Here is a 12,290-nt window from a genome sequence, read left to right as displayed (position 1 = left end):
AAACATTAACAACGTTTAAACTGAATTTCCAATTCCATTTTATGTCATTTTAATGGACAAAAATGTTTTTCTTTCAAAAACAAGGACATTTTGAAATGACCCCAAACTTTTGAGTGGTAGCATACACTCAAATCTTTTTATAGATTAGTTGTCTTTCTTTGATTGCACTGCTTCCCAAAATGTGCATCAACAATGCAATGGCATCACACACACCTGCTTGACTACAACACTGAGGTTTATTCACTAAAGGGGGTGTTGTCAGGAGAGAGTGCATTAAATATGAGAGTCTAACTCATGTAAGCTTCTGTTGCATAGTTCAGTCAGAGGGATTTCCTGAAAGTTTCCTTGCCTACTTAATTATGCATTATGCATGGTCACCCATCCCTACTTGCCAGTGTTGGCCCTTCATAATGAATAGTGAAGTGGGGGAGTTGAAAGTAGAACTCTCTTTTTAGTGAATATAACCCAGAGCATAAGCTTTTGTTGATTTACTTACAGAAAACTGTACTGCATTAAACAGGGTCCATTACATTATATGCTATAAAAATGAGTCCATGGTATCAGGCAGATTGATTATGTAATGGGTTTCCTCAAAGTAACCCTGATGACTATACCATTACTGTACTCAAGCGAATGCAGTTCTGCGTAATGGAAGTCAAGCCATTTGGTGCGCCCAGTAAGCAACGCTGCTGAATGTACTTTACTTGGCGACATTACAATCATTTTGAGAAACAATAAAACAAAGTGGGGCATGTTTTAACTCTGTTTATGCTAGGTTACATGCACAGGCAGTCTTTGTGATGATGCCTAATACCCGACCAATATGCAATGAAAATGCTTTCATTATCTAACAAATTAAAAAAAGCATCCATGGATTAGACCCCACTGGCGTATATCAAAGCAGTTGATTGATCCTAATTTTACTTAAACATAGAAAAATATAATTTAACACTACATTAAAACCATTTTTGCCCATCTAGTATTTTGTTTTTCCTGCTGTAAAGACTTTAACAAGTAATTGATCCCCTTTTAGATCTTTTCCCATAGCTTCCTACCCTATAATATGCTTTATTTTGTAATTAAGTCATTTTTGGGTATAGAGGAAATACTACGTACAATTAATGGATAGCACATGAATTCTAGTCATCAGACATAGGAAAACTGTCCACCAGTGTCTGTGGCAAGCACTGTGGAAGTCATTACTGTCCGTGGGACATTTAGTAATGTAATTTAGAGAGAGCATTACAGGACTGTTTTATTCTCATCCTAAAAGTATTTTTGTTATAGTGTGTGTTTTTATTTGCTATTAATAGTTTTTCTGACTTGGTTGAAAACAATCAAAAAGTTAACTTGGAGCAGACAGGTAATATAACCTAAACAAGCTTCTTTGTGAGTTGGGAATCTGTGCTCAAAGGTGACACCACACTTTCGACTGTCGGTAGAGTTGGCCTGTTGTCTACAAAAATAGCTGTCCTTTTCTATTTAGAAAAGGTGAGGCTAGATTCTGGTGGGACTGACTTTTCTGCCAAAATACCGTAGTTTGAGTTTAATCTTACATACCGTGAACAATGCATGTCTTTTATTTCCAACATTTGCTTTTGCTTGTGTGGTGTTAGTTATATGGGGTTAGTCACCAATGATTTTGTCACAATAACCATTTTACTCTAAACAGTACTAGGTATGATGTTTTAATGCAATAAGGGGGTGGAACAGCCCAATGGAGCAGATTCCCACTCTGTATCTATCTGTGGGTTGCTTGGGATTACAAGATACAATGTGTCCTCTATCATCATTTTTCTACATTAGAAAATATACATTTATATACATTGATGCATGCACCCGTGTCACATTAACCGCACAATGATCTTAGCTTGCACAGTGAGAATGTATGCTGTAAATATCCCTTTCCAGTATTATCATTTCATTACCCCCTTCTATTCACTTTACTACGGGCTGGAGTGATCGTTCAGATAGCTGGAACCCTGCCTCTAGCTAGATGCATTGATCTTTGGTTGCTCTGCTCTTTTGAAGCAAAACAAAAGCAGGGTAAGGAAGAGCCAAATATGAATAATTGAAACAAAAGGTTGTCTATATTTGACAAAAGACACTCCACGGCTTAACTGGACCTGTCTATGGTACCTTGTCTTCACTAATTTGCATGTTTGTATGACTAAGTAAAAATATAGGTAAGAAGTACTAAAACATGTTGGCACACTTAAAGGGCTAGAAGCCGCTAAACTGCTCTACTCTCAATTGACAATTAGGCAAGTTCACTTACAGAAGGAAAACTTACATAAAGTTTTTGCATGCGTATTAGTTCCTGATTTTCTCAGTGTGATTTGGATGCAGTACAGCCAGTGTTCGGTACAGTTCCGTATCACCTTTCCTAGCCAGACTTCGGACACTTAGTGAGGGTACTAGCCTGAGTTAGAAGGACCACACCTGGTTAAGAGAGCTGTCTTAAAGCCAAGACAGTCCTGGAGGCAGAGTCATGCTGTAATAACCAATAAAAGATGAGAGTTGGTACCGTGTTAGCCGTAGAATTACAGGAGACAAGTGGAGTTTGAATGATACCTTTATTGGCTAACTGAGTAAATATAGATTGCAAGCTTTCAAGGCCTCTCAGGTCCCTTCATCAGGCATGTTATACAACAATGTGAAAAACCTCTCTTTAAGTATCAATAAAGGTATCATTCAAACTCCACTTGTCTCCTGTAATAACCAATGGCAGAGATCAAATAATTCACGTGACAAAGCCAATGCTTACATGAATTGGCTTGATCTGTAAGTCTGATTCTCTCCTTGACTCTGGTGAACCAAAAAGAAAAACTGTTAAAAGTTTTGGGGGGAAAAAAGATATGAAATAAAATATCCCTTTCCTAAGATGAACCCATTGATGATCTTCATTAGTTGGTGAGCGGTCGGTCTTATTTTTTTGTATGTGATACTTAAAATAAAAGATTGTACAGTATGTCCAACTCATGAGTGTGTGACACAGCTATATGTTGAGCAGAAAAGCAAGGTCACAATTATTGCTACAATGGGATCATAAAATTAGGTTTCCCTAGCATGGTCTTAACATATACGGCAAGAGGGGTATCTGCCCCAGGTACCACAAGATAAGGGGCATGTTTTAGCAGCCCAGAAGTAACGCCCCTGTGCTCTGAGCAGTTGTGAGGTCAGCGCAGAGATGGACCTCCGACCCTGCCTCAGTTACTAATACCCTTTAGTGAGTTCATAAGAATATCTATAAGAATTTCTGAAAAATAGTGTGAATTAAAGGAAAGGAAGATTTAATATATTTCAGCAGTGCATTTAAGACAAACATCCAATAAAGTCAAGTTGCCAGACATTCCTGTTCTTTTGAAAATTATTTTACAAAGGCTATATGGGACCATACTATATTTAAAATAATACATACCCTGATTATTTTTATATGATGAATACTCACTGATTTTGTCCTTGAAATACTTTCTGTACTGCATCACTTGATAAATGATAAAGAGAGGGCAACCCCCCACAGACCTTGTTTTCTAATAAATTAGAAAATGTTATCATAAGCAAGCTGTACTTCCTGTATGTAGACGGTCATTTCTCAGCCTCTAACAGAGGCTCACGAAGATTCTCTGCTTCAGTATTATGCAAAAAAAAGGGAAAGGTCTAGTGAACAAAAATAGAGGACTTTTTCAGGAGCATTTAGTCTGGATGAGTTGGGACATTTTTGAAATTACAATACGTGCCTCAAAATGTCAACTTTGTTAGTCCTAAAACGTTAGTAAATCTGACTGGGTACAAGGTGAGATTAAAGAATTTCCAGCTAAAACACTAGAGCATGGGGCTTCCCAGCTCTAAGCAGGTCATATGTTACACCGAATCTGTCATACAAAATTAACTAATTGGAATACCTAATTGTTTCATATGTTGCCCATTTGGCTGTGAATGCCTCCACCTATTCAACTGGGTGTCTCAATTTCTGAGTAGTAGACTTTGGAGAGATCTTGTTGATTTAAATATGCCTTATACAAAGCAAGCCAATCCTTTCTGGTGGCAGAAGCATACTGGGGTGGGATTAATGCATAATACATGTGGAAAGTGCTGCTGTTGATTTCAAAAGGATCACTTTCCTGCCATTGACTGACAGGTCCAAGCAGCCAATCAGTGGAAAGAACAGTCTCATCGTGGAGTAGGAGGAGTAGGAGGGCTTCTTCTGTGTCAAGTAAGAGCTTAAATTTATTTATTTTCTTCATTTTGGCAGAATGCATATTAAATTACTCACAGTGCGCTCTAACGTACATTCTTTCTTGGAGGGGATGTCAGGGACATTAGACTGTCCCTTTAAATCTAATTAAGTAATAAAGCTTATTAGGGGAGGCCAGTGTTAATTGCAACAATTTACAAGTCTTTATGTATTAAGCAAAAGTTACTTCTAGGCCTGTCATTAATTGCTAGAATTCATCCAGGACCCAGATCATTTAATAAAACGTTACTAGAATATTTTATATCCTCAAATTTAAATGATGCTTGGTACTTTTAAACATACACTGTTTTATTGAATTTGCACTCTTTGTTTAAAAGTGCCCGGGGCTCCATAGTTTTTGTTCTGAATTTGCCTATTGTTTGCAGCCAATTACTGTAGAAGCCACCTCATTTTAAAAACTTAAGTAGACTTACTAGGCAGGTGCGTACATGATGACCACTACCCCTAATGGTGGCAGTCACACTTTGTAACTACAAAAATGGGTACATAAAACAAGCGTGTGCCACCTTATATTTTAGCTTTTTTATCCAAATGCATAGAGTGCCATATTACAATGCCAGCATGCAGCTATCCTCTAAAAAATTAAAGACATGTCATGTGGACTGCAACCCCGATCACTCTCAGCCACAATGATTATGATGGTGATGGAAGATTGCTAAAGCGGATACACCAGTGGTGCAAAATGGGTCTCTTGCTTATGGATCTTTATATGTTAATCTCTTATAACATGTCTGTATCCTGTGATGTACTATCATCTTTACTTGCTCCACGTATGTACCACTACATACATGTAGAAATGCTATACTCCAAGATTGAGTTTTGTTTACTAAAAATATTAGGTAATCGCTTGTTACGCTTATGAATAGTTATGGAAAGAACAAATACAAGACACAGAAAGCTCTTGCAGTTATCGATTACAGTTAAATTCCGCACTTCTGAATACAGACAGCATGCAACGTCACGCCAAATCTGTATACAGCGAAACTGTTTCACTGGATTCACTGCCTGCAGCAAAAAAAAAAACCCTGACAATAACAAAATGGATATTTCCTCTACTGCAGCTTAAATATGTCCAAGTCTGAAATGGATATTTGCTGAGAAATCAGTGGCAAAGGAAATGTCTCACATTTCCTTGCTGTTCCATGAACTTTGTAAGAGAATGGCACCAGCGGCCAATATGTGGAAGTAACCAGTGCTGCTTCATCATAGTAAACCTGGCAATACACTAACCAGTACAGAAAGAACTTTCCATAGAATAATGCAGGGCAGATTTACCAAGAAGTCCCACTTGCCTCATCCCCTGAGTGTGACCTCAGAAGGCCTTACTCAACAGACTTACCTTATGTTCTTTAAAGACATTTAAGTACACTTTGATGCAAATGAATGTCAATTAACATTTTGAATTGTTTGTATTAACCACATATTACTCCACGGCCTTTATACGAGAAAAGCTATGTGTCACCTTTCTACTGCCGTCCATAATGACAGCCTCCAAACCCGTTAGACATGTCATCATGTGCAAGGTCACATGAAAAATATATTTGTTTTGTTCATCTACCCGCAGTTCTTCTAATAGGTCATCTCTAAGGGACACTTAATGCATATGATAGCTTAGAGGTCCTTCACGTGGGATCCCCTTTGCATGGTGTAGAACCTCCCCATGCATTTGCCCTTTTCCCCTGGCTAGTTTCCGAACATGAGTCGTGCTGAACACCACTTCAAGAAGCCAATGAGTGGCGCAGCCAATCATTGAAGGGATATGGAGGCATAGAAAGCTGCAGCTTCTCTCTAATGTATTTGAAAGCACACATGCCTAACCACCGACTTCACACTCTATGCTACAGGTCGACAGTTGCAGATAGTAAAGCGCAGCTGTTTTGCACCAAAATAAGGTAAATAGCTTTCAAGATAAAAAATACCAACATCTGTGTAAACAAATTAGTGAGTGTGGAATGTCCCTTTACATCAACAACAGCATCATTTGTTTTACCAAACAGGGCTCACTATGTGCTCCCTCGGTAACCCGACTTCAGTTGAAATAAAATGCCATAAGCGATACAATCTTCTGACTTAACACTTTAAAATTGACACTAAAAAACACTACAGTAAAATTAAATAATCTCGCAAAGCATACGTTAAAATAAAAAATGCTCAATCTTAAATTGGTCAGGTTTTTTTGTTAGATATGTAACCGGTTAGTTATGTACAAATTGGGCTGCAACTTCCAGACAAAACACAATGAATGGAAAAAGGAAAGGCCCAAGGCTAGGGAGCACAGAGTGGACTCTGTCTGTACACAGGCTGCATGCTGGGTGTGACTGTTCCTTCCACACATATCTCTGCCTGTGACACTATAAGCTGTATGGGGACAAAGTGTTATTGTTCACTAGGCACACACTATATATATATAATATATATATATATATATTATAATATGGACGACTGGGTTCTACAGCCTTGCTATATATATCTAATACAGCTTTCCCATGTTGTCACCTCACTTATAAAGTCTGGCTTACTTCCTTTCACCTAACACAGGATGTTACCCTCATTCCCTCTAAAGTACCCCCCCCCCATGAATACTGTATACTGATGTTTCCCCAAGTCCCAGCGACACTTCATTAGACATAATTACAGTGCTTTATGCCCCCCCATTGCTGAATATACCCCTCTAATTTCCAATGCACCCCCCTGCCCCATCAGAATGTCCCCAAACCCTGCATGTGACACCGTTATGCCCTTTTGTCACTCTGCCATCTGTCCTCCTCCAGCTGGGTTACATTATCAGTGTAGCTCCCCATGTGCGGGCTGTAGTGATCAGTTTTGTTGGGTTCCTATGGTGACCCCCATATTCCTTTGTGCTCTTTGCCCACAGGGTGTGTCACCCTGCCCCCTATGTAGCCTGTATCTGCCCCTAAGCACGATCCACTCAAGCCAAGAGCGTTCCGGGTGCCCTGAATGCACGAATCACACTGTCTTGTCCCGCGACTTCCAGCACTTCGCCTCCCGCTCCATGACACACCCCGTGCGCCCGGATACAAGAAGCGCGCCCGGTAAGCCAAGTACGAACGCAACAAACACGCAAAGTTATATCTCACCAGATGTCGGGAAACTTCAGGAGACGCGTCCATAACTTGAACAGCAAGAGACACAACCCAGAACACGCAAACCCTCCCTTAACACTGCCCGGGGACACCACACCGCCCCCGACACAATCCACACACACGCAGGCTCCTCCTGTAACAAACCGGTTTCCTGTGGGCACAGTCAGAGGACGAGTGGACACGGGTGGGCAAACCTAAATCACACGTTAACGGTCACTGAATACCGCAAGATGAAATAAATTGCCTTACGACTCTACCTAGTATCAGTATTTGGAGCGACTATACTAAGTACGTTCACAAAATAGGAAGGAAAAATACGGTAAATTAGTGTAAAACAAGTATATCTGTGTAAATTAATGGGAAAAAAACTTCTCCTTTTCCATGAATTTTCAATATACTAAAACAAAAACATAAAATTGTATATTTTAAAATATTACGTTATATGTTTCTTGAAATCTTAGTTAAATATGTTTTACCGAGGACATTTTGTGTGTAGGCACTTCTTCTATATTGGAAAGGCCACAGCTTTAGCCATTAAAACCATTAAATAATTTCAGAATAACCTTAAATTCACCAATTTATTTGCGTGTGCTCTGAGATATGGACTCCAATTCTCCATACCATTCAGGGCTCCCAAACTTATTTTGATAACAAAATTGTCCACCTCCATAGAGGTGATAGTAACCCCCCCATATCCTACAATTACAGGGGGGTGGAGGGGCATGCAATTCCAGCATGCTTTTCTAACTTTGGCAGAGAACAGGTTTATATAGTCTTGTTTCCCGCCAATTTGGCCCACATATAAACGTCTCTGCAGTATCAGATTTTGCCTTTACTGACCTGGACTACCTGTGGCTATTCTAACTCTGTTAACCCCTTAGGGGACTCAAGTGCAAGGGTACGCACCAACATCGCTCATGGACATTTACTGGGCTCTGTGATGGACAATTTAATTATGTTCTATGGGCCTTCACTATTCTTGCCATGGACACTGGTGTGACCTTGTAAAGACACTTTGCCTATTCCTGCTCAAGTGGCTATTTTTACTCTGGCAGCTTAAGTTTCACTTATTCTGTTGGCCGCCTATTTTCTTTTTCAGATGTGTTCCAGTGACCCTGCTGCCATCTAGTTATGCAAATAGTACTTGGATATTCTCCATTGTATGCTCTGCCTTGTTTGATATTTTCCACAGTGATGTTGGTCTGCGCCAGAAAGGGAGAGTGGTCTTTATGGTACAGACCTACAGATAAAACAGCTTTAGGATAACCTTGATTGGTGGGGAGATACAACTTAGTGTATCTGTCCCCAAGAAAGCAGATAGGGCATCAGATACAAATGGTGAACTGTCAAACCAGGCTTAAGCAGAGTTTATATATATATATATATATATATATATATATAACATACTATAAGTACAGGTAAAATGACCAATTGGGGAGTGTTTATATTACAGTTCATTCAAAGGTATGACCTAACAACAACAAAACGTGGACAACATGCATAAATTAAACTGGGCAACTTTGGAATTACATTGTCTGATTAGGCAATTCCTGAACACTTCTGAAAAATAGGTGTTTGTGTGTTTTGGCAAGGGGCCTTGCTGAAGCATTAGTGACCAAAACGGAGAAGGCTTGGGATATTTGTAGATCCTCCCAGGAGTAGCCTTTCTACAAAAAGGCCTTTCCAACTTCAGTTAGCCTTAGTATTTATGACCATATAAAGGGCTTGTACAAACATGGGATTCATGACAGAGAAATAAGATCAAAACCAGTGCTATCTAAGAGGAGTAATCTAGAGTTTGTGAGAAAGCACCCTGATGCAACTAAATAGGTCTGGAACAACATTCTATGGACAGACTAGCCAAGGTGGAACCTTTTGGATGACACATCCCCTTAATGCTGCATGCCACAGTAAAAATGTCATACCAATAGTCAAGCATGGTGGTGGTAATGTCAGAATTTTGGGATGCATTGCTGCATCAGAACCTGAATAACTTGCCATTAATAAAGGAACCATGAACAGTGCTTTGTATGGTTATCTACCAGACAAAGCATAAGAGGGTCACGCAGAAAGACCATGATCCAAAGCACATAAGCAAGTGTTGGGCTGGTCTAGTCATACTCCGGACTTAATCCCTATCAAAATGTTGAACCAGGACAACCTGCAGCTCATGTCCAAAACCCACAAATGTCATTATGTCAAAACGGTTCTTCATGAAAGAGCAGGCAAAATTTGTCAATATGCCGTGAGAGACTGATCAATAACTACAGGAACCTTTTGACTCCAGTTAATGCTGGGAAAAGCGTTGTAACCAAGTTTTGAAGAAATCAAAAGATTAGGCATTGATGAGAGTTAGAAGTTAAGGTTCCCAGAAGCTATACAGACACTTAACATCTGGTATAGGTATGCTCTGTTTCAGTTTGAGCATTGCATGTGTGTATTTTGCAACAGTCCCAAGATGCAGCATATTTTCTGGAAATTAGGCAATTTGGACACTAATCTAAGACAGCCGTGTTTAAATGGTTATTCCTTGCAACTGTGGGTCTTCATTATTACTATAATTATTATGCTTTATGAGTAGATGTCCTGTTGTGCTTGTGGTTTACTAAAACATCACATGGCTTACGCAATAGTATGCTATGGTCACAACTATTTCTTGCAAGCATATGGCCCAAGTATACAGCCAATTAAAAAGGAGCACCATATTTTTCAACTTGATTTGGTAAATTGTGATAAGACTGCAGAGATAAAAACACATCAGTATATTGTATCAAAACAGCCACTTATGCTACATATTTGAAAAAGAAAAATCTGAAAAAAACAACATGTTCAATAAAGTTTGGTAGGGCAAAGACAATTTCCAGGTTTCGACTTAAATGGCACTAACTATATGGCAATTCCTGGAAGGGTTGCAACTTTAAAGTGGAAACATTGCAGGCTACCTGCAGAAGGTATGAAACACTTTTGAGAATACAAGATTCTGATATGTTGTGAGTTACTTTAGGCATCAGGTAAAATAGACAATAAATGTATACACCACATACCATAAATCCTCTAGACCAGGGGTGGGCAATTAATTTTCCCATGGGGCCACATGAGAAATTGGAATGGTTTTAGAGGGCCAGACCTCTACAAACTACAAACTCCGAAGCCTTGTCCATTTTGTTAACTTATGTGCTGTTTAATAAAGTTATTCAAGCCTACGTCATTGGTAGAGGTGCTTGAATAAGTAAGGCCTGAATAACTATTAGCACAGCACAGAAGTGAACAAAATGAACAAGGCTTCGGAGTGCATACCGTATTTTTCGCTCTATAAGACGCACCTGCTGATAAGACGCACCTAGATTTTAGAGGAGAAAAAAAAGGAAAAAATATTTTGAGCTAAAAAATGGGCTAAAATATTTATTACAATAACTGAATAAGCTATGAACACAGTAAGACACACGCAGTAAGACACACACAGACACAGTAAGACACACACAGACACAGTAAGACACACACAGACACAGTGAGACACACACAGACACAGTAAGATACACACAGACACAGTGAGACACACACAGACACAGTAAGACACACACAGACACAGTAAGACACAGTGAGACACACACAGACACAGTAAGACACACACAGACACAGTAAGACACACACAGACACAGTGAGACACACACAGACACAGTAAGATACACACACACACAGTAAGACACACACACACAGTAAGACCTCCCTCCCTAACCCCCCTTCTCAGTATCTCCCCTCTAACTCCCTAACCCCCCCTTCTCAGTATCTCCCCTCTAACTCCCTAACCCCCCCTTCTCAGGATCTCCCCCCCCGCCCCGGTCACTTACCTTAAACTCCTGTGTTGGAAGCGTGAGGCGTTTGTCTCGGGTGCCGGCGCTTCACTGCTGATCGCCGGCGTCTGACGTCATATGCCGGCGCCCAGCGTAAAGCGCCGGCACCCGAGACAAACGCTTCCAACACAGGAGTTTAAGGTAAGTGACCGGGGCGGGGGGGGACACCGGACTCATTGGTGAGTCACCAGGACACTCTTTGCGGGCCGGTCCGAGCTATTCAGCGGGCCGGATGTGGCCCGCGGGCCGTGCTTTGCCCAGGTCTGCTCTAGACTTTAAGATCTAGCAGGTAGGTGTCCTAGAGCGGTGGCATGATTGGGTGGGTGAGTGGGAGCAAAAGGAAATTGTTCCTCAGGATAGGGATCTGGTTGCTGCTTCTAATAAAGGCTGGGTCCGGCAGCATGTGCCAATCTCTGTTTAATAACAAGGAGAAGGCAGGCAATTCACTGATTGGTCACCCTTCCTTTAGGATAACATGAAGAAGTTAGTTGCTTCTGCTATTGTTCATCCTCCCCATGAGCTGCCTTATCCCAGCCCTGAGATGTCCTCCATTAATCTGCCTCTCCCAATTTGTTGTTTTGTGTATGCCCTTATTTGTATTGCTTTTTCAGTTCTAAAGCCCAATTTAAGTGTTAAGTGTTATCTATACTTTAATCACTTTCCCATTGTTCTGGTGTGTACTGTTTAAAAGGCCCTGTTTGGTTCCTAATAAATCAGTGCTTGTTTAGCTGCATCCAGTACTATTAGTTTTCTATTTTATTGGGTGAGAAAAGCTGAGAAATATTCTATGTGTAACACATACTCACTAACACAAAGACTTGACGTGCACACTCACATACTTACCTATACGCACATACACACACACTAAAACATCATCACTCTGTCACACATCCACCCTCAAATACCTTGACACCCCTACCTAGAGGAAGGATACATAGTATATCCACTAGCAACCTTTGGTAATGTAGCATGCAAAAAAAGTGTACCATCTTCTCAGCTGTCTCCTACATACTTTCTTGATGCATCCTTCTGTCAGCATGCTGACAGCACTGCTACCTAGTGGTGGAAGTTTCCAAG

This window comes from Sceloporus occidentalis, unplaced genomic scaffold (assembly GCF_023333645.1).
Source record: "Sceloporus occidentalis isolate IW3139 unplaced genomic scaffold, rSceOcc1.0.p SCAF_47, whole genome shotgun sequence".
NCBI classification, from domain to species: Eukaryota; Metazoa; Chordata; class Lepidosauria; order Squamata; family Phrynosomatidae; genus Sceloporus; species Sceloporus occidentalis.
Note: the sequence above shows the minus strand (reverse complement) of the source record.